Source organism: Ambystoma mexicanum, chromosome 5p (genome assembly GCF_040938575.1).
Source record: "Ambystoma mexicanum isolate Mex_15411 chromosome 5p, UKY_AmexF1_1, whole genome shotgun sequence".
NCBI classification, from domain to species: Eukaryota; Metazoa; Chordata; class Amphibia; order Caudata; family Ambystomatidae; genus Ambystoma; species Ambystoma mexicanum.
Genome location: NC_090930.1, coordinates 384,774,119 through 384,798,040, shown reverse-complemented (window position 1 = coordinate 384,798,040; position 23,922 = coordinate 384,774,119). Strand labels below are relative to the sequence as shown.

The 23,922-nt window shown below is 44.7% G+C and overlaps 1 protein-coding gene across 1 annotated transcript in view; it reads left to right on the top strand.

Annotated features, from left to right (window-relative positions):
• Positions 1 to 23,922, top strand: part of F9 (coagulation factor IX) — a 512,309-nt gene that overhangs the window by 190,440 nt on the left and 297,947 nt on the right. The gene's annotated exons all lie outside the window — the stretch shown is intronic.

Sequence of the window (23,922 nt, the reverse complement as noted above, 5' to 3'; positions counted from 1 at the left end):
GGAGCAGTTTTTATAGGTGAAAAATGGGTTTGCAGATGGCGTTGATTTTGGCATTCGCAGACACCCTCAAAGGATAAGGCTGCAGTGTTGAGCAATGCAGGTGTGCAGTAGACGCTGCCCGATTATACGTAGCATGCATCGCTACATCCACGTTTCCGCGCCTTTAATAACCGAGGTTTGGAACCTCTGTGGCAAAGCCCTCACAGGAGAGAGCCACGGTGTTGAGCAATGCAGATGCGCAGGATATGCTGCCCGATTATTCATAGGAAGCATTGCTACATCCACGTTTCTGAGCCTTTAAGAACTCAGGTTTGGACCCACTGCGACAAAGCCCTTGCAGGACATGGCCGCGGTATTGAGCGATGCAGATGCGCAGGATATGCTGCCCTATTATACGTAGGAAGCATCGCTACATCCATGCTTCTGACCCTTTTAGAAACGAGGTTCGGACCCTCCGTGGCAAAGCCCTCGCTGGACAAGGCCCTAGCATTGAGCGATGCAGGTGTGAAGGAGATGCTGCCTGATTATATGTAGCATGCATCGCTATGTCCACCCTTCAGAGCCTTTAAGAACCAAGGTTTGGACCCTCTGCTGCAAAGCCATTACAGTACAAGGCCGTAGTGTTGAGAGATGCAGATGTGCAGTAGATGCTGCCCAATCATACATAGCACACATCGCTACGTCCATGCTTCCGAGCCTTTAAGAACCAAGGTTCAGACCCTCTGGGACAAAGCCCTCACAGAACAAGGCCACAGTGGTGAGCGGGTGTAGCGGTGCAGATTGTGAGAGCGGACAACCTCACCCTCCTATCTGCAGCCGCAAGGTAAGAAGCTGCTGGGAGAGTTAGCTTTGCCACATTCCACGCAAGCCCCTAAACTTGTGTCCCTTTTCTCTCTTTCACACGCATTGCACCACCTGAAACCGGTCCTCGTACCAGCCCCCATATGCTCGCTTCTCCCCTGCATACATGTGCCACATGAGCCCCCCACAAATCAGGCTGCATGTATTCCCTCATGAATTAGGCAATGTATTGCATCGGATTTTGCAGGTCCATTGTTCTTGTTCTTTGTTTTGCTGCCCCCCATTTTTTGCCCCCCCTTGTGCCTCTTTCCTGTCTGTGCCCCAGTATTACCCCTCCCCTGCTTCACCCCCCAGCTCTTCCCTCATCTCACCCTCTATGGTGCTCTCTGTCTCATCTATCTTCTCTAACTACTTGTCTATCGATTATCCTATCCCTCTTTCTAAGTCTGGCAGGAAGAAGCTCAACAGGGATATCCTGGTCTTGAACCTAGGCCTCCCTATCCCCTTTTGAAGATACTTACATCATTGCTTCCTCCAGACAGACCCGTACCAACATTCTCTTTGTCATTCCCTCTCCATGCCTATGGAGCCCCCCATATGGCCTCTGACCTCTCTCCGTTTTCCACCCAGTGGGAGGCCCTGCTGGCCACTTCCACTCCTCTAAGACCATCATTAATGTCTACTTAAATGAATCCGTCTTGGTCTAGGGCCCTCAGACCAATCTCCTTTTTTATAGCTGCTTCCTGCACCTTATAAACTTCCTTTCCTCTCCTGCTATCCCTACTTAACCCTCTTTGGCTCCTCTGCCATCTCTTTGGCAACCCCTGCTGCATCTCTGGCCACCCTAGTGCCTCCTTCCTCCGCCAGCTCTCTGCCACTCTCTTCTTCCTCTCTGACTACCCTGCCTTCTCTTCCTTCCTCCTCTTCCCATCAATGGGCACCTCCGATGCTTCCACAGGCCATACCTCTGGCCTGTACCCCTCCATGGAAAGTCCACCAAATGTGGCAACCTGCTCCACATCGCTACTCTCAACTCTCGCTCAGCTGTCAAACATTCCTCTGACCTCTGCCATCTCCTGGAAGGGCTTGATTTGTATGTACTCTGTCTCAGAAAGGCCAGTGCAGTCTGGATGTCTGGGAGCTACAAGCCCGAGGTGCTGTTTTCTGTGAGTAACACTATTTTCTTGGCTGTTTATATAACTATTCATGGGTGCTTTTGAAACAATGCATTCAGTGTAATTTGGTCTTCTATTTCAGGATCCCCTAGTCTCAAATCATTTGGATTTGGAACAATGCTTAGTGGGTTGGCATTTTTGAGTGATGCATGGTTTTATGTTTCTTTTTATTCTCGCTTAAAGTGAATGACAACCAGGTATTGTCTTGTTGATGTATCTTTTGTGTAAGGACTTTTAGAAATGTAGAACATATTTACAGTTTTCATGACCCATGTGATTGATTGTGTTATTGGTGTTGTAACCTCCCAAAGGACCAATTGGAAGAGTGTACGAAAGCTGTGTGACTTGGAGGCCCTATCTTCAATTACTACACGGAATTATTTATTTGTTTATTTATTTCATAGTGATGCTCAAAGACAATATATTGCCACATTTACCTCGCCCATTTATAAAAACATCAATAATTACTAAACACTTAACTGAAGCATACATTAATGACATTGAGCAACTTTTACAGGATAATGGTGAGGTATCCTCTCGGAGAGATCAAAAATACTAGTAAAACTACCGCAACTACTACACCTACTATAGATGATTGTTCTAGTGGGTATGGTAGTTTGGCAGTCTCTTCAAGATCTGCTAATGCAACTTGTGACCCACTTGCCTGCTATGAGGTTTCCAGGAAACTGCATCAGGAAGGTGGCTCTGTATTTGTCATTTCATTTGAAATCCATCTTTATGCCTTTTAAGAAGCCACTACCACAGAATTACCATTAGAATACTGGCACATCAGTGTTACTTGATAGTGTTTACAAAATACCATTATACTATCCAATGTATATGCCCAACTTCTGTATTTAAGTGATGATAATTCTAGCAAGGGAATGCAGCTGGGCAACCACAGCAGTACGTATTCCTTGGAATCTGTCTATGATAGCAACATCCAACATTGACATATAGAAAATAGCTTGGGAAGAGATGACCATAGAGCATTTTAACTACTATAAATCTATCCCAGAAGCAACAACACAGTATGGAACCTCTTCTGCTGTAAATCCACGTACTATAACGATGTAACCAATCATGCATTGACATTGAATTATATTATTCAACCCACATCCAATAAAACTACTTCTGTTAGATTTGACCTGCCGAAGACTGTGTCCACAAAAACAGTATCAAGATGAAATATGGTGTTCAGCCTTGTCACAATTCCCTGATTGCTGTAATCGCTAAAGAGGCAGTTGAACATATTCCATTGTTTACTAATTCTCCAACTAGAAAACAGTGATTTGAGAGTCCAAAACAGTCATCAAAGAGTATGGAAATAATATATTGTGACTATACACCCAATGTAATCTATATGTGTTGGGGCCCTAACTTAAAAAGCATTAACACATGAATCCACTGTCATGCATTTTAATAAGTCCATTCATTGAACTAGATATGTCACATGCTGCATTTCAGTGATTTGGGTTGGTATTTGTAAACGTGAAAAATGTCATAATCTTCTGAACCAAAGAGTTTTTATTAAATTAACCTTTTTTGATTGAAGGATGGTAGATGGGCTCTTGACTATTGATTATCACTTGCTTCCACTAAGGAGTAATTACATCTACCTTCGAGCATCACTATGTAATGATAATTCTTCTGTGAGATCACAACACCTGTCCACTGGCAGACCTTTCATTTGCCAGACTAGATATGAGTCGTGAGCCGTTAGGTTTTTAGCCTCCTCAAAGAAAAATACTGACTTAATTATTTTGGAATGACATCGGCCCTCATTACGACCCTGGCGGAGAGGGTTTACGCCAGCGTAAATCATGGCGTACCCTTCCGCCTTACTACGAGATTCCGTAGCGCCATGGAGCCTTTTACGCCTGATTTTTCCGGGCGGAAAAATCCATGGCGCTACGGGACCTTGTTGTTAATTACGCCACCGTAATTTACGGTGGCGTAATTAACTCCTTCCCCACTCCCATTATACCCTATGGGGCAAAAATGGGAATGGGAAGGGCAAAATGGGGAATGGGGATTTACCGCCCCGCCAACCTCGGAATGGGGCGGTAAATCCGCCAACCCCCATGGCGGTGCTGGCAGCTTTCCGCCATGCTCCATGGTGCAAATTGCACCATGATCTCCGCCAGGGTCGTAATGAGGGCCATCCTCTTTTACCTACCAGAAATGGTTGATGTATGGCGAGGGGATGCTTGAAAAGCTTTATAATTAAGAAGACATGAACAATCATAGTAGTGTGAAACTAGAATTGTAAATGAAGCAGAAGCCACTGGACATTTTTGATCTTTCACAACAAACAATGAAGCTATTGCTGACCCATGACGGAAAACTCAATTAATACCACGTCCTTTGAAAAAGCTAAACAGGAGACTAAACGTAATTTGAAATGGAGGCACATCAGACAGTCACTCTCTATAACTGACTATACGTCAATACTTTCTTGAAATATTGCTGGCCTTGTTTCAAAATTAAACACTCCTGATTGACGTAATTTCTTCGCACAATATGATTTCATGTATTTTCAGGAAACATGAACTCAGAGTAATATTTATCTTACAGGTTTTCAGTTTTTCCATTCACCAGCATGTCCTTCTAAAAGAGGTCGTCCAAAAGAAGGTTTAGCAACCTTCATTTCATTGTCTCTGAAAGCAAATGTCACCTCATCACCCTTAACGACCAATGATACACAAGATTTGTTTTGTCATCAAGTTCTAGGCACTATGGTAAAGTTTGTGTGTTCATAACAACTGTTGGTGCTTTGGTTCATCTACTAAATATTTGTTTGAACTACATTTCACAATTGGAATCTGTACTGAGGACAATGGTACCCATGGACATTATTGTAACTCTGATAATCTTGCAGAATATGTCAATGCCCAGATTGGCAGCCCTAATCACGTGAGACACTTGGGCTTTAATTGATCATATTCATCGGGTATTCCATTTCGTAAATCACAGTTTAAATTTGCAAAGGGAAGTGCCTGGTTAAATAAACAGAGGATCATAGCCTCTGTGATATTAATGGTTGCTTCCCATCTGATGAACTGACTAAGAAAGGGGACATGTATTCACTTTCTCACAGGTATAATTGACTATATGTCATGTAGGTATATACAAATGACTGGGAGTCAGAGCCTTCCTTATCCTGTCTTCGCCTGACTGCTTTTTAACACCATTTAGATAGAACCAATTTATTCAAATAACTTAATCCTATGGTCTGAGTCCCTATGTCTAACTAAATGTCCCTGTATTCGCTAATTGGCCCTCTATACAAGTAAGGGGCTCACCCTCGGTGGTTATTAATATTACACCTGTCAAGGGTACACAAAAGGAGGTGAAGTCTATCCCTATCCTTGGTCACTACTTTCCTGTCTGCTAAAATGTTGCACACATCATCAAGGTCTATATTTTTACTTTATTGTCATCTCCTTGGATCTGTGTGGCTAACAGTACTCAAATCCTTGATTTTACTAATCAAGGAATTTCCAAAACCAAAAAACAGCTACCCATCTTGTTGGGGCTGCTTATCTTAAAAAGATGCTACTATGTCTGTGCCGTGTCTACCACTGCCGTGTGTATCGAACACGGGATCTAGGTCATCACTCCTGGATCTATTGTCTACCGGTTTCAGCGGTATCTCATTACTTTCTGCTTTCTTCAGGACATATACTGATTTTAGCGTTACCGGTCTCAATTATTAATAACAGAACAGCAGAAAAGAAAAACAACAACAAGAATGGTGAATATTCTTGTCCTGTGTGGCCAGATTTATAGGTTGTGGATGCTTTTTCCCAGTTTATGTAGGCCGTGCCATGCTGGCCACGTGCCCTAAAGGGGAAGAAAAAGAGAAAAGGGGGGGGGGGGTCTTTGTTTGTTTTAATCTAGTGTATGTGAATTAATACCACATATGGTTGCATATCAGGGAGGATTTCTCACCTGTCTTCTCTTTTGAACAGATGATCTTATGTGTGCTTTTCCAAAACGTGTAATTCAGTTATCTGTAAAACATTCATATATTTCTTTTAGATTTATTTTTTATATAGGAATATCCTTTTTATCTCACCACCGCTTACATGGTGTGTACCTGTATCTTCCAGGGTCTGTAATTTCCTATTCTCCAGTTCTTTTCATCTCCCCGCCCGTGTGCGTGTTTATGGATAAGCCAGGCTGCTGCCTTCTCGCCGTGCTTTCCACTGACTAGAGACAAGGGAGAAACACATTGTTTCTATTATGTGTATGCCCGGATTCTGTACATAATTATAGCGCCAGTTCTATATTTATCCCCTATTCTTCTAGCCTTTGCCCAGTCCCGCTATATTTATCTTCTGTTGCTCTTACCTAGGGTTCAGGTTCCACAGGCAGTGCTCTGCTGTCTCTGGTGCGGCCGCCATTTTGGAAAAGCTCTGATTTATATACACAGTGATCACGTGATCATGGGTCATTCTGTGTTTTTTATTGCTATGAATCTAGGTCATTTGTTCTCTCAAGTAATGCCTCTGATTCCTACTTCTAAAGGTTTGACTTCTCCATCACGTTGTCCTGTTTTTCACCTCGTTTGCGGTGTTCGTGTCAGCTAGGCTTATGAACTACTGCTGACTCTAGGTGTCATGGGAAATGTAGTTTTTGGCAATGGCTATTTCGTTTTTTATCTGTTAGTGCCAAGGATCTCCTCTTAGCTACTTGGTGCAATTCCAACACTAAACATGTCATGTAGAACATGTGACTGGTGCAGAGTGCATGATTTGGTAGTTGAGGTGCGTTTGGAAATGTGTTACATTCAAACCACTGTGGAACTTTTATTATTTTCATCAAATTCAAAAATTAGTACTGTAGATCAGAATTCCAGAAGGAGTACTAAGGATAGGTCATGTATTAAATGGGCTAGTGATAATTCTGACTTGTCAATTAGTACTTCAAACTGCTGGAAATACCAAGGCTTAGCCGGACTGGCCAGACTCCGGTAGAAAGCAACCCATGTGCTCAGGCATGTGGATGGGTGTTGAGAAGAGTCAGGAGATGGGATGAGTGCTAGAGACTCGCTATGTGTTCAGCGTGCACAAATCTGTCAAAGGTATTTGAAACATTCTGATGCCAGAGGTGTTGAGACGTAGTCTCATGTAAGTAGGCAGAGAATTATGTGAACAGCACAACCAAATGTTGTCATTATCCTTGCTGCATTCTGATGTGCGCGGGTAGCCGTAACTGCACCGAGTGTCCATCAGAGTGGTGCGTTATACACACTTAGCAGAAATCTGGGGTGATTTGTTGTTTGTGCTCCCACTTAGGTAATTGGCTTCTTTTGTCAATTCTTGTGGCTGCATTAAAACAGTTAGCGACAGTGACAGTCTATGCTCCAACTATTTGAAACAGAGTAGCACAGGTTGTACTTCCAGGTTCTTCTAGGCAGATACCATGGCGAGTCTACCCAGATATTGAACGCTTCCTGAACCTTTTCAGTTGTTATCATTACTATGGGAGGCCTATCCTATATTTCATACATTCACAATACCGGCCCATCCGCTCTTCCTTCCAGAGTGATTTTAGGGCTGGTTCTTGTTTGCCCTCCAGGAGTATTGTGTAGGGGGCCACTACCTGGACTACTTCTACGGGACATGGCAATGGCCCAAGTCCTCTCCTGAAAATTCCCTGCGGTGGATCCCAATCTGTCTGATTGCAATGGTGGTGATTCTATAACAACCACTGTGAGTGCAATTTGCTGGTTTTACCCGTACATGGCCAGTGCATCCCTATGACATTTCACATATGAAGGGCTGTGATTCAACTAGTGGTGCTTATGTGAAATAAGGGTCGTGATTGGGGTATGGCAGTGTGTGTGGGCCGCACTGCCAGGTGTTGGGTGTTTCTAAGTTCAGATTGGGTAATTGAAGTTTTTTAGGGAGGGGTTTCAGGAAAATGCAGAAAATAGCCAGGTTTTGAGGACTTTTTTGAAGGAAGGAAAAGTAATAAATGATCTGGGTGTTGCCTGTGTAATTGTAGCTGGTAAGGTTATGTGAGCAGATTAGAGCTGGCAGTGTGCTTAGGTAGATATTGAAGAGAATGGTGAAAGGGAGGCTCCTTGTGGCACCCCTTTTGTGACAGGGTGACGGGTGGATGAGAAAGGAGGGAGGAGAAAGATTTGCCAGCGTTTGAAAATAAAAGGGATTATAAATAAAGAGTGTAGTCTTTGATGCCGAGGTGAGGACCCTGTTCCTGACAATTGTGTGGTTGATGGTATCAAAGGGTGAGGATCGAAACAGGAGGATGAGTGCAGCACACCCTTCTGAATCGGCAGTTCTTTTTAGGTCTTTCCAGATAGAGAGCAGAAAGGATTCAATTCCACAGAGGGGTCGGAACCCCAATTGGGCTGGGTCGAGGAGTCTATTGGCTTCTGTGAAAAGGCCCACTTGCTTGTATCCACACAGCCCATTAGTTTAGCAATGAAGCAGGTGTTGGAGATTGGGCAGTAACTTGATGGGGAGAGTGGGTCGAGGTTGTGTTTTTTTTAAAGTAGTGGTTTGACATGAGAGGTTTTGAAAGCCTCTGGGAAGGTGCCAGATGAACAGGATTTATTTATGATGTAGCGGGCTATGCTGCCAGCACAGGTGGAAGTCATGATATTTTTTTAGAAAGGGTGGTGTGCAAGGATCTCCAGGCGAGCCAAAAGGTCAGCTAAGTGCTAGTAGGTTGCAGAAATCAGGTTGGAAAAGAGGTGTGATTGAGGAGACAGTTGGTGGGGAGTGTGAGGAAATGTTCGGGTTTGAGACAGGGATGGATGTATATGGCAGGATCTGAGCTAGTTTTGAGGTGATGGTACTATGTCTTTCAAGCACAACATTATAGAAGTGGTTGGAAACGGTATTGCAAAGAGTTTTTGAGTTGGGGGGCGGAGGGGTTAGGTAACTAGGGGAATTGAATTCCCATCAGATATTTTGGAGTTCCCTGCATGGATCTTTGGAATTAGAGATTCTGCTTCCATAATGGTTCTTTTTTGCTTTCTTGATTGTGTACACGTATTCCCTGTTCAGTCTTGCAAGGGATGTTTTATTTTGTGGGGTATGGTTGGTCCTACAACTTTGCTCTAGGTGATGCTTGAGGGTTTTGAGAGCTTTAAGGGAAGGGTGTGGTGACGGGTTGGTGTCAGGGGTTCTTTGAAATACAATTGACTTGATGTATAAGCGCCTTAAAAATGCACAATAAATGAATTCCTTTGGAGAGCCGTTTTTCGAAGAGGTCGACAGGGGTGTCCTTCCTTAAAAGAGGAACCTGGTAATTATTAAGTAGGGAATTGGCCAGGTATGGGGGTATTATGATTGTATTCCAGAGTGGGAGGGTGGCTGGGGTGGTTTAGGGGATGTTTGCTGGAAGTGGTGGGGGGAGAGGTGTTGAAGTGGGAAAGGTATAGCATGGTGATCAGTCCAGAAGAAGGGTGCGGGGGGCTTGACCTGATATGCAGAATAGTGCATCAAGGTTGTGTCCTGCAATGTGGTTTGGGTGGGAAATCCATTGTGTTAGGCTAAGAGCTTACAGATTGTCGGTGAGGGAGAGGGTCCTGAGGTTGGCCGGAACATCAATCCAGATGTGTGAAGTCTCCTAACAAAGTGAGTGTGGGGTGCTGGATCAATGTGGTTGAGAGGTAGTTGCTGAGAGAGTCAGAGAAATGTCCGTCATAACCAGGTGACCTATGTAGGAAAGGAAGCTGTGGGCGACAGAAGGTGGAACATAGCAAAAATAGATTTGCATTTAGTATTACAAGATAGATTCTCGGTGGATATTACAGAAAGGTGTTATTTGTGGAGGATGGCTAGACCCATAGTTCTGATGGGCCTGTTATGTATGAGCAAGGAGTAGCTGGGCCACATGTGCATGGGGTTGAAGTCATTGGGGAACCAGGTTTCAGTGATGAATAGGATGTCTGGGCTTTCAGTGGCTACGAGGTCAAAGATGTGTTTATTTTTGATGAGTAAACTAGAAAAGTGGCAGAAAAAAGACCCTGGATGGTACAGCGCATGGATGGGCTCCATTCATTTCATTTAGCAGCGGACGCGCTGCATTGCTCTGATTGACCAAAAACGTTCTCCATGCAACTGCAAGTTATTGGGAGCCCACGTAATACTATTTAAATCTATTTAAGGTTCAATACCTGCACGAGATTTGCAGATTGACCAAGATTAAGCCTCAGTAGAAGTGCATGAAGCTCGAAACACGTGTCAGGCTGCAACGTTGTTGATTAAAATCACTCAATATAATCAGCAAATTATGCTTCTATTTTGATTTTGTGTGCGCAGTGTGAGAGCAAACCCAGTCTTCCTTTATTTTTGATTAGTACACAGGAAAGTGTGTGAGAATTCTGCTGCATGGTCGGCATCACGAGTGTTAGCGGGTTGGGTGTGTTGGGGGGCAGGGATGTCGGAATGTATGGTGGGAAGTTCAGAAGGAGGGAATTTTAGAGGGCTATTGATCTGTGAAGGGTGTTTTGGAGTGGAGGTGAAAAGTGCTAGCGCAGGGTTGTTAGTGGGTGTGGGTGTGGGAAGGCGGGAAAGAGTAGGAAGGGGAAGCAGGGCATACACTGGGGAGGAGAAGGGGAGAGCAATGTGTTAGTGGTGGTCTCAAATGAGTACAGTCGAGGTGCACAGGAGTGTGGGAGAGGGAAGGAGAGTTTGCTGATGGTGCTATTTTGGACAAGTGGCTAGTGCTGCATTGAGGGAGGGAAAGTGTGAGTTAGGCATCCCAGTAGGTGGGGTAGAGGGCAGAGGGCAGTGAGGTGGTAGCTAAGGGGAGCTAAGGGGAGGTGCAGCATTGCAAGGAGTGGGGGTGAGGTTGAGTACAGGGGGCAGGTGGTTTATAGAGCCAGATGTACACTCAGGTGTCAAGGTTGTGTTTGGGGGGTCGCACACCAGCAAGCAGCCCAAGCTGCCTTTTTTCTGTGCGGTTGTGAAGAGTTGATGGGTGCAGTGGGGGTGGAGTTGGAGAGGCGGGTTGAGTTGTATGAGGTGGGGGCTGACTAGTACTGAAGGGGGTCTGGAGAGTGGCTTGCCAGTAAGCAGCCCGAGTCAGCTTTAGAATGGTGAAGTGTCGGCTGCATTTGGGGGGCTACTGAGAGAGAGGAGACATTTGGGGCAGGGAAGGGGGGAGGAGTGGGGATGAGTGTGGTAGTAGGTCTGGGATCAGCATGGAAGGGTGAGGAGTGAAAGCTAGAGTGACCAAGAAGAAACTTTGGCGCACCACTGGAGAGTCACTGAGGCTCAACATTGGCACAGCAAAGGAAAAGTTACCTAGTGTAAACGTTGGTAGAGAAATGGAAAACACTCTGATATAGATTTGGCACAATAATGGAAAACTGTCTAGAATCAACATTGGCACAGCAGTGGAATACATCCAGATTTAACTTTGGCACAGTGAGCAAAGATACTCAGATTCAACTAGAGTGAGGCAGTTGAAAACCACACACATTCATCCTATGGTAAAGCAATGTGAAAACACTTAGATTCTGAACACCCGTGAGAACATGCACTAAAACATTGGCTCTAACTCACCCTCTGTCGTCATTCTTCTCAGCCTCTCCTCTGCCTTCCACATAGTAAACCACTACACCCTGATCGCACGTCTCTGTGATACCCTGGGCATCACTGATCAGTACCTGGCATGGCTAACTTCTTTTCTCTCGGACTGCCCATCCCAGGTGGAACTGGGGCCCTTTCTCTCCTCTATCACCTTCTCTAGCGCCAGTGTACCACAGGGATCTAACCTTTCCCCCTAGTTCTTCAATGTCTAGATGGCCATCCTGGCCCATACATAGCCACTTTCACTTCTAACTTCCATTGTTATGCGGATGACACACAGCTCTCTTTCAGGCTACCCTCAGCCTCTTCCTCCTCCTTGCTCATTCCTGACTGTTTGTCCACAATACAGTCATGATGTGCTGCAAATGACCTCTTTCTCAATGCCAGTAAGACAAAGATCATTCTCATCGGGACCCCTGCTCCCATCTTCCCTCTGGTCGGCCTCTCTTGGCCCTGCACCTGCACCCACAATTCAGACAAAAAATCTGGGGGTCATCTTTGACTCCACTCTCTCCTTCTCTTCTCACATCTCAGACATCTCTAAAAAGTCCCACTTCCAAATGCACCATCTCAGAGGCATTCTACCTTATCTCACTTTCCCCCAGAGGCTCACCGTCTCCAGAGCACTGGTCCTCTATAGGCTGGACTACTTCACAGCCTCTTTCTCACCCACCCTGCCTCTACTCTTCGTCCTCTTCCAGAACCGAACAGCGATACTTATCCTTGGCCTCAAGCCCATGGACCGCATCTCTCTGGAGCTGAAATCCCTCCACTGGCTCCCTGTGGCTCAAAAATCAAGTTCAAGACTCTGCATTGTCCACATAGCCTTCTGGGGCCTGGGTCCACTCTATCTGCAACATGCTCTTCCTAAATACTCTCCTTCCCGAGCCCTCTGCTCATCTACTTCCAATGCTCTGCGAGTGAGCCACTTCTCCAAGCAGAGATATCAGGGGTGATCTGTATCCTCAGCAGGTGCCTCCCTCTGGAAACTCCTTAAAACCTTCTTCTACGCCTCCTCATTCTCTCTCCCACTCCCTGCTAGCCACCACCTTTCCGCCTTTTTGTTCCCTCTACACTCCCTGCTCAGTATTTTGACTGGCTACTTGGTGTACCTTCAGAGTCTCACAGGTCCCTAGCTTTCTGGCCAGTTTGCCTGCACTTGCCTCCAGGCCCTGCTCTACCACAGCACTTCTGCACTCCTGCACTTTCGGTTACGGCCCACTCTGGTCTACCGCCCAGAACTTAACCCTTGTTTTGGTCGAGTGGGAGCACTTGTTCCCATTACCCCCCCCCCCGAACTTACTTTAGACCACACAACCTGAATGTACCACTTCTAGTAAGCTTGTTGTCTTGTTCTCCCTTGCCTTCCCCTCTCTTGCATGGTTGCTCTTTGAAACACTTACTGTATAAGCGCATAATAAATAAACAATCAATCAATTCAACTGAGGCAACACGTAAAATGTGGCAGTGCAATGGAAATAGACTCATATTCATCAAGGTCAAAGCAGTTGAAAACCAACTAGATTCAACTTATGGTAGAGCAATGTGAAAATACTTTCATTCAATGTAGGCAACTATTTAAATTTGCCACTGCAACGGAACAACACTCAGGTCAAAGCTGTTGAAGACCACCTAGATTCAACTTATGGTAGAGCAATGTGAAAACACTTAGATTCAACTTAAGCAATGATTTAAATTTGGCACTTCAGAGGAACAACACTCAGTTTCAACTGGGTCGAAACAGTTGAAAACATCCTAGATTTAACTTTGGCACTGCAATAGAAACACCTAGATTTAACTTTGGTAGAGCGAGGGGAAGTGGCCTAGATCTAACTTTGGCAACAGCAAACAAAAACACTCAGATATGACTTTGGCACACCAATGGACACAGTTAGAATTAACTTTGACACTGTTATATAAACACTTAGATTTAAATGTTGTTAGAGTGAAGGGGAGATGACCTAGATAATTTTGGCAACAGCAAAGGAAAACACTCAGATTTCACATTGGCACAGCAATGGGCACCCTAAGTTTTAACTTTGATACTGTAATAGGAACTTCTAGCTGCAATAGGTATGGCTACCTTATACAATTTAGGCTAAATGTGAAATATGGATACGTTGTATAATTAGGCAAAATGCAAATTATGGCTACTTCTTACAATCAGGCTAAATGCAAAGTATAGTCACCCTACACAATTAGGCTGAATGCAAGATATTATATGATATGATATGATATGATATGGCATTTATAACACACCTATACACAAGTGTTTCAAGTTACGACGAGGCAAGGGAGGGGGATCAAAGGGAGGACAGACAACGATCCTACTAGGCCAGGTGTCATTCAGATCGCACAAGTGCATGGGATGGGGGAAGGTCAAGTGCAGGGGGAGTGGAAAGGGAAGTGCAGTACCAGGGAAAAGTAATCACAAAGTAAGTAATGGCCAGCAGGTGGCAAGTGCAGATTAAGTGCAGGAATCAGGTGTCAAGTACTGGTGGTGGGACTATAGGGATACAGGAACAGTCCCAAGTGCGGGGGTTGCCAGGCAGGAAGTGCAGATGTGTATGACTGTCAGGGAAGAGACCTGGGCCTGAGGTCAGAGGGTGGCATGGTAACCAGTACAGTTTCAGCCTGAAGGTCAGCAGGGGAGAGGAGGAGAAAAAGCAGAAGCAAAGAGAAAGGTTTTGAGGTGCTTCCGGGACCGGAGATGGTTCTCCTCAAGTTTCAGGGAGGCAGAGAGGCTGTTCCAGAGGGAGGCCACAGCCGAGGAAAGAGATCTACCACCAACTTGTTGCTTGGAGAAGCGACAGACCCTGAGGGAGTTGGAGGCGTATGAGAAGGAAGATATTTAGGAAGAGAGAGTTGAAGATATTGAGGCCCCAGAAGGCCTTGTGGATAATGCAGAGGGTTGTGAAGTTAATCGTTGCAGCCACTGGGAGCCAGTGCAGAGATTTCAGTCCTGGAGAGATACGATTCCTGAGCTTGAGACCAAGGACAAGTCTCGCAGTCCTGTTCTGAGTTCCAGAGGGCGGAGAGTAGAGGCAGGCAGATTTTGAAAGAGTCTGTTGCAATAGTCCAGCCTAGAGAGAACCAGAGCTCTGGAGACAGTGAGATTCTGGGGGAAGGAGAGGAAAGGAAGAATACCTCTGAGGAGGAGCAGCTGGTAGTGTGACTTCTTAGAGATGTCAGAGATGTGAGTAGAGAAGGAGAGTGTGGAGACAAAGATGACCCCAAGGTTTTTAGCCTTGCAGGTGGGAGCAGGAAGAGGGCCAAGAGAGGCTGGCCAGAGAGAGACAAGAAAGGAGGGAGTGGGTGTGCTGATGAGGAGAATCTCAGTCTTACTGGCATTAAGGCAGAGGTCATTGGAGGCACACCACTCCTGGATAGCAGACAGACAGTCAGTGATGAGAGACAGAGAGGAGGTGGTGGACTGTAGCCTGAAAATGAGATGAGTGTCATCCGCATCGCTCTGAAAGTTGGGGCATAGAGCGACAACGCGGTGGGCAAGAAGTGGCTGACTAATTCAGTTGAGCTAGAAGCAACATATGGCTAATTTACACAATCAAGATAAATGCAAAATGCGACCACCCTACACAATTGGCTGAAAGGAAAATATGGCCAATTTAGTGAAGGCATGCTATTACAAGTATGACACTGACAGAATGGGTATAATTTGTAAAAACCTTTCATTTAAATTGTTGGGGTTGGAGAAACTCCTTTTTCTGCCCTATAACTAAGATGGGAGTAATCTCGACCATCAAATAAAAATAAAAGCAGTCCTAGTGGAGTCCGTCAAATCAAAATGGCCTATGCTAACAAAACATAATGCCTGCCCTATCTGTTGTACAAAAAAGTGTAAAAAGTAGAAATGTATGCAAAAGGAAAAGTAAGTGTTCAAAAGTATAAAGGTGATTGGACCAGCTCTCCTCCCCACGTTAGACATCACGGAGTAAGGCTATCCCATGTAGGCAGGATGACACACTCTGGCTTGGCTTCCAATATAAAAAACAGTTCCAGAACGTCGATCGAGGCCCGTTTGGCCTTCCACATTTTAGTCTCTTTTCTTGACTTTAAAGTAATGTTTCAAGCAAAAAGTTCTCAAAGGTCCCCCTCTGTCAGGCTCAGACCTTTCAGCACACAGTTCTCATAGGTCCTCCTCAGCCAGGCTCAGACCTCTCATGATAAAGTTCAACACAAACTTCCCAGGGGGCGAGGGGTGGTCCCTTCCCCAAGCTTATTTGACTTTGGGTCTCCCTCTGTCGGGGTTGGACCACTTTCGGATGTCGATGACTTTCGAATGTGCGTGGTTTACTTTTCAGACCACTGCAGGACCACTTTGACTCAAAGTTTACAGTTCAACTGTCACTCTCCCCTTCTCTAGGAGTTACACCTTGTTATTTTAATTTTAATTTTAATTTTGTTGCTCTTTCGCTTTCTCGCTTTCTCGCTTTAAACAATTTACTTTTTCACGTGGCTCCTTCCTTTCGTCGTTTCACTCTGTTACTTAGTATCACTGATTTTGCAGTTGTCTTTGTAGTTGGGCAACTCTTACCAACGAGGACCCCAGCAAAACCTGGGGCTCTCTAACGTCACTCAATGTCTCCCTTGAGGTCTATCTGACAGGCAAATACAGTCCAAAGGACCCGGGGATACACTATCAGGGACATGGGGGAAGGCCCATATGAACAGTTCTTACCTGGCGAAGGCATCTGCTCCCAGATGCTGATGTTTTGAGGGCAATACGCACAATTGCTCCTTGGAAGGTATGTGGATCTCATAGCAACAGTGGATCCAAGCGGCAAGGAATGTGTAAACCGAGGAGTGGCCCCTGGGAAGCAGAGATCATGGCGGCCCAGAATGGCAAAGCTGGGGAAAAGGGATGGAGCCAACCTAGGTATACCAGGCTACCTCCTGCATTCTGATTGTGAAAGGGAACAGGCAGGGAATTCAAAAGAGCCACAAACAGAGACTCTGTGTTCTTCGTTTCCCGCATTCAACAAGACCCGATGCCTGGATACCCCTGAAAGTATTAGCAACGGAGCGAGCGACAAAGGGCTAGAAGAACAGCTTCTTATCAACAGAGACAGAACAGTGACATCCTGCCTTGAGGATTAAAGCATAACTTGTCTTTGTTATCATACCCTGCAAAAATCCCTACGTTTTGAAAACCAACCCTGAATTAAGAACCTTTTTGTTTCAACAACGCAACTGGTGTGCTTACTTCCTACATACTTCAAAGTTCATTCACAGGTCTGCCTTTCCTCGTGTCTCACTCACACGTGTGCAGCCTTCACTTGTGATAAAATGTTGCTATTTCAAACTTTAACACACACCGGTCTTTCAGGTTGCTTGCCAACTCACTGGCTATGTTCGTCTTTTTCTTGGTTTTGCGATTCTCAATTCATGAGTCAAGGTTAGTACCACAGGCTTGGCTTTGCCTTCCCAGCTCTGCCATTCACCGGGAGGGTTTCTGGCATCCTTGAAACACAATGCAGTCTTCACTTGTGGGATCTGGCCTTCTCCACATTTTTCCGCTGCCCGTCGGTGGCAACGACCTCCGGTACGGAACTCTTGGGCTCTTTGAACCGCTGCTTCTGCCCCTTGGTCCGTCGCTCTGCTCCAGCAGATTTTCCTTCATCCAAGACTAATGTCTGGCAGCGGGACTCCCAGGACCCCTCTTGTTAATTTGCATATTTAAGTAACTTCGGGTCTCACCCTAAGTTACTAGGGGAATTCAGACATGGACCCTTTGCTAACTATTCTTAGAGAGGCACAGCTCTACCCTACTGATGAGGTCCAACCAGACCGAAACACGTGTCTTTGGTTGCTGTTGGTACTCTTGTTCAGAGGAGAATTGCCTAGCATTTTGGTGCTGGACTGCCCCAGGGCAGGACAAAGACTGATATGTTTGGGATATTTCTTCTCTGTGAAAGATAGTGAGCTAAAGACTCTGGGTAAGTCTCTCGTAACCAGGACTAACGTCTGGCAGAGGGACCTCCAGGACCCCCCTTGTTAATTTAGATGTAAAATATGGTTACCAGATACAATTTAGGCTAGATGCAAAATATGGCTATAGTTCCTGTTTGCCCGCAAGGCCCAATCAGATGGTGGATGGGCAGGAGAGGAGGTGGTAGTCTATGTGACCAGGAGGCGGGCAGACATGGGAGCTGATGAGTGCAGAAAGGAGGCAAAATGCAGCCAAAAAAACATAAAATGCACGAATGAGATCACAGTCAAGGGGAAACACTTACCCCACTACCCCACAATGCAGTCCAAGTCAAGTCGCTCTGTGGGCTAGACCAGGGGTCTAGTCCCTCGTGGCAGTTCCTGTTTGGCTGCAAGGCCCAATCAGATGGTGGATGGGTGTGAGGGGAGGTGGGAATCTATGTGACCAGAAGGTAGGCAGGGAGGGGAGCGATGAAGGCAAGAGGATAGTTTGTTTGTTTATTTATTTGATAAAGCACACCAAACCCTCGGGTAGCTGGGCGCAAACATTAAAAGTATACTTAAAGCTTTGTTAGAAGGTAGATGGGTACGTACATACAGGAAATAAACCGGATTATTGCCACATAGTTTACAAAGATACTAGTGGTCACATATGGGTATTCCAAGATTACAGTCAGGTGGTACAATAGTAACAGATAAATTGAGAGTGGTAAGCCCTAACAGGCATTAGGTGGCAGGTGCAGTCAAGGTATAAGTTGTGAGGTCAATAGGTCAGTAGGTTTAGGCATTGTTGGTCCGTATCCAGGTGAGGACTTTCTGTCTAAATCTGGAGGAAGGTTGGTCTGTTCTGAGATCTACAGTTAGTGCATTCCAGGATTGAGTGGCTATGACCGGGAAGCTAGAGCTGCCAGCTGTAGTGCATTTAAATCTGGGGACCTCTAAAGTGTAGGCGTTGGCAGATCTCATGGGGCGGGTAGTGATTCTCTTGTTTATTCTTTCGACGAGATAAGGTGGTGCTATATTGTTCAGAAATTTAGACATGAGAGAGAGAGTTTTAAGGAGGATCCTGTCATTGATCTTAAGCCAGTGGACATCTCTTCTAAATGTAGAGATGTGATCTCTGTTTGGGATATTTAGAGCTGCCCTGAGGGCATTATTTTGGAGTCTTTGCATTTTGTCAATAATGTACTTATTGGCTCCCGCGTACAAGGCATTACAGTAATCCAATCTGGATATTATAAGTGCATTGACTAGGATAATGCAGCAGGTTTCAGAGAGGAATGGTCTGCAGGCTCGGATCAGTTTGCAAGTGTATGCTGTAGATGAAACTAGTGAGTTGACTTGTTTCTTGAAGGTAAGTGCAGAGTCAAGATAGAAGCCAAGGGTTTTAACTGCGGGCATCACTTTGATGACATTATTGTCGATGTTAAAGGAGACAGACATAGCTGGGGTTGAGTTTTTTAATGGCCGTCTCTGAGCCCAGGATCAGTAGCTCCGTTTTGTCGTCATTCAGGCAGAGGCCGTGGGATGCCATCCATGCCTGAATGAGGAAGGTATATCTTATTTACTATGGCCGAGTCCCCCAAGAAGTTGCCCGAAAGGGGAATGAGGATCTGGGTGTCATCTGCGTAATTCGTATAGGTGACACTGAGTCTGTCCAACTTGTCAAACAGGGGCTTAGTAAAGATGTTATACATAGTGGGAGACACACATGATCCCTGAGGTATGCCGCAGGAGACTTGTATGGGATCAGCGGCTGCTGAGGGGGAGAAGACTCATTGTACGGTTAGCTAGGAAGGACTGAACCCAGGTTATGGCATCACTTGAGAAATGGGCAGCCGACCTGAGGTGGTTGCATAAGACTGCGTGATCCACCATGTCAAAGGCTGCAGATAGGTCAAGGAGGAGAAGCATAGCTGATTTCCCATTATCCTTCAACTCGTCAATTTGGGTCTTGAGGTCTATTAAGGCTGTTTCCGTACCATGGAGAGGGCGGAAGCCAGACTGGCGTGATCCTAATAAGTGGTTAGCTCCAAGGTAGTCCTGTATTTCCAGGTAAGCTACTCTATCGATTATTTTAAGTAAGAAAGGGACTGTGGTGATAGGTCTGTAATTGGTCTGGATGGACGGGTCTAAAGTTTGTTTTTTAAGCAGTGGGAGCACCCAGGATTGTTTAAGGTTATTGGGCACTAGGTTCGTCTTGAAGGAAGCATTGATGAGCTTAGAGATGAAAGGGGCTAGGTCTCTAGCTGCATCCTTTATAATTTGGGCTAGGCAGTTGTCACCTTTGCAGTTTGAGGGTTTTAGCGAGAGTATGATTTTTTCTGTCTCAGAGATAGACATTTTCTTGAAGCTGAAGGGTGGGGTGTTACTGTTCGGTGTGATTAGAGTGGGTTGCTGCTCAGGTAAAAGCAGTGAGGCTTTCTTTTTGGCTATTTTAAGTTGGAGAGAAGTGATTTTGTGTTATAGGGCATTTGTGTGTCGGTACACCAAGGCTTGTCATTTGGAGTGTTGTCAGCCTGTGGTATTGGTGATTCTATTTCCCGAAGGATGGAGAATAGTTCCTTAGTGTCCGATTTCGCCTTAGTTATTCTGTTGTTAAATATATTCTTTTTTGTGATAATTATTTAATTCTTATACACTTTGAAGAAGTTTGTTAACTTGGCTTTATTCTTGTCAGTAGGCGAGTGGCGCCAAATTGATTGAAGCTTTCTTTTTTGGAGTCTTAATTCTTTAAGTTGGGGTGTGAACCAAGCATTAAGGTGAGATTTCTGCCTACCTTTGCGGATTTTGAAGGTGCAACAGGGTCAGCGCCTTGGTCATGGCGCTGTTAAAGACCTTCACTAGTAGGGTGCGATCTGTGTTACTAGCTAGATTGTTCATAGAGGGGAGAAGATGTGGGAGCAACTTTTCCGCTGTAATGTGCTTTTTACTGCTAGTGGGGAGTGTCAGTACCATAAGTATGGTTTTAGGGCAGATGAGGTCAAGAGTAGCAGTGAAGGTAATTAGATAGTGGCCAGTCAGTCTGCTGATGAGCACAGAAAGTAGGCAAAATGCATTAAAAAAAAAACAAAATGCACAGATAGGGTCGCAGTCAATGGGAAACACCCCACAATTCTGGCCAAGGCAAGTGGTTCTGGTGGGCTAGACCGGGGGCCAAGACACTTGCGGCTGTTGCTGTCTGGCCACAAAGCCAAATCAGATGGTGGATGGGTGGGAGGGGAGACAGGAGTCTATGTGACCAGGAGGCGGGCATGGAGGGGAGAGCAGAGGGATAGAGGAATGTGCAGACGAGTGCAGAAAGGGTGTATAATGCAGACAGAAAAAAATGCATGGATGGGGTCGCAGTCAATGGGAAACACTTACCCTGCAATGCTGCCTCTTGTGGGCTAGGCCAGGGTTCTAGTCCCTCGTGACAGTTCCTGGCCACAAAGCCCAATCAGATGGTGAATGGGTGGGAGGGGAGACAGAAGTCTATGTGACCAGGAGGCGGGCAGTGATGGGAGTGAGGAGGGTGTGAGGCAAGCAATGATGAGCGCGGAAAGGAGGCAAGATTCAGCCAAATAAATGCATGGATGGGGTCACAGTCAAGGGGAAACACTTAACCCCACAATGCAGGCCAAGCCATTTACAAACCTCAAAGGGGGGGGGGTCATGTCAAGTAGAACTCAGCAATAAATTAAATAATATTCAACAGACTTCAAATGAACGGCTGTAGGTAGGCTTAATCAGACCAAAACTAGAAAAACATATTTACATATACTAAATTTTATTAATGTCAAATGTATAAAAACATATTAAATCTGCAAATACACATAATGCATATTGGGTTTTCATAATTAAGATGAAATACAAATAAATAAATTGCTAAAACATCCCTCGTGTAGATCCATTTTTTCAGGTCAACACAAAGAGGCAAGACTGGGAGATCAGAACTTCTACCAAGTGAAGGGAATCACATGGGGGAAGGCTGGCACTCTGAAATCGGCCAACAGTAGAACTTTCACAAACATGCATAAATAATATTCAATCAATTGTTTCAAAATCTCAATCATAGTGATACACATCGTAATTAAATTGAGGTGCAATTAGTCAACTACAACGTCTTAGGGACAACAAGAAATAATACTGAGTGTCAACCTATTGCAACTTTATTATAGAATTAGTAGTTTTGACGGAATAATCCTAACTGGGGAGCAGCTGATGCCCGTCTTCTTCATGACAAAGCACTCCGATGTATTGAAAACCACACTGTGGCTGATTCCATGCGTTTGTGGTTTATTTCTAAAATACAACACAACTCTAAAAAGGATTTTTACAATCAACAATATTTGATTTTACAATCCTGTAAAAGAAAAAAAAAGAGGCAAACATCATAAGGTTAAAATTACTCTGAAAAAAGCCTACCCATCAGCAAGTTCATAAACAACAAAGTAAAAAAAATATTATGATAACAGGGAGAATAATGAATACCATATTCTCGACCAGGATATGGGACTCATCATACGAATCACATCCAATGTAGGGTCAACCATACAGAAAACAAACCTCAATAAATTGGTCTGTAGAGACAAAACCAAGGACAAAAAATTGAACTGAGGTGAACCCCCTAATTCAAATTGTGGAACATACCAGTAGCTACCCCAACAAGCGTGGTCCCTAAATGCCCCAGGCATAAGTCCACAAAGACTAAGTGTAATATCGACCTCACCTGTCTAAGGAGAATCACAATCTTTTTGCAGTCAGCACACTCCGAACAGCACGGTATAAGCAACAAAAGTGCATGTGGATATTCAAAACACACAGCAATGGCCAACATATCACACCATATTAGAAAACTGCAGATAAACAAAACAAGAACGAATAAAAGATAGTAAAGGATGGACGACGATCCACCACAGGTAATTGTTCAACCATAATTAATGCTACAAATATTTTGACCAAAAACAGAGTCGTGTGACTCACTAGTGGCTCTGTACAAGGCTAGCCGCAACAAACTGTTTTAAAAACATATTGCACTGGTAAACATAATTATTATGTGCAATACAAGCGAAAATGGCTAATTTGCTGCCAAATGTGACACATCCCTGCAGGATCGAACACAGTTGAATTGCAGAACAATAGAAAGCTACGGTAGTTAGGTATGGGGTAAGTCTTACCCCATACCTAACTACCAAATTCAAATCATGTGAATTTGTTTTGTAAGTAATTCTTGGATAAGACAATGCCCGGTTGTCCAATGCTCTTGCAAACACTGTTAAGCTGAGCATCACAACTTTCATGCACGCATCAATGCACCAGTGGCACGCATATAGTGTTTCATTTGGAATGCCATGACACCCCTCACTACTATCTACTCCAACCAGACACTGTGACATGATAACGTCAGAGTCTTCACTATTTTTGCACACTCTGTGAGGCTTAGTGGCATAATCGTAATGGAAGCATGCATTCACTGACATCTCGTGAAGAATATTTCGCTTGAGGAAGTCATGATGCTCCTTACTTCCTCCACACCGTAGCCAGATCCCAGCTCTTGGACTGGTTTACAAAACCCAGCAATCAATGTAGATTTTCAAAATACCAGTAGGCACACTTTATTAAGTTGCCACTTGGGTCACCCATGTGTTTACTAGAAGCACCTCAAGGGATCCACAAGGGTATGGGCAAGCACAATAATAGAAAACTAGGCATTTTTTTTTAACTCACACCATGATTAATTCCTGTCTGAACTCACTACCCTGACCCACACGGGCAGTCCCTTACTATAATTCTAGCACAATCTGGGAGGAACAGGAACTTAGACACCAGCGCTCACTAACTGGCATGACCCCCATCAGCACACAACTCGACCGTTGATTCACTGATCACTCTTAATATATTCCTTTTACTAAACGGCTAGCATTAGTCTTAAAATGTCATTACACCAATGTTTGCGATTGTGAGCATATCTGATATGTCACTTCACTCACTATTCACTCAACCACTTGTCACTTTGCACTTCCCACGCTTATCCTTGGATATGATGATTAATATCTGAACAAACATATTGTATATGGATTAATGTTTGTAGCCTTGATAAGGACCTTGTAATGGTCGAAACACATGTCGGCTCTCACAGTGATAATACATTTCTAATGGTAACAAGCAAAAACTAGTGGACTATATCTACTCACCGAAATAGGAATTAAAATATTGGAAACACATTAATAGATGTGTGCAGGAATCCAATACAAACACACCCATTTTGCATTTGGGAAACAAGAGAACAGCCTTAAGGGCCTCAAGGGTTCCTGGCACCAGCTGCCTTTACTGAACCCAAACAACGAAGAATGAGCTTGCGCAATAACCAAGTGTCTAAAACCACGTTTTAGCTCACTGTACAATTCACCGCGGAGAAATAACTGTTTGCATATCAG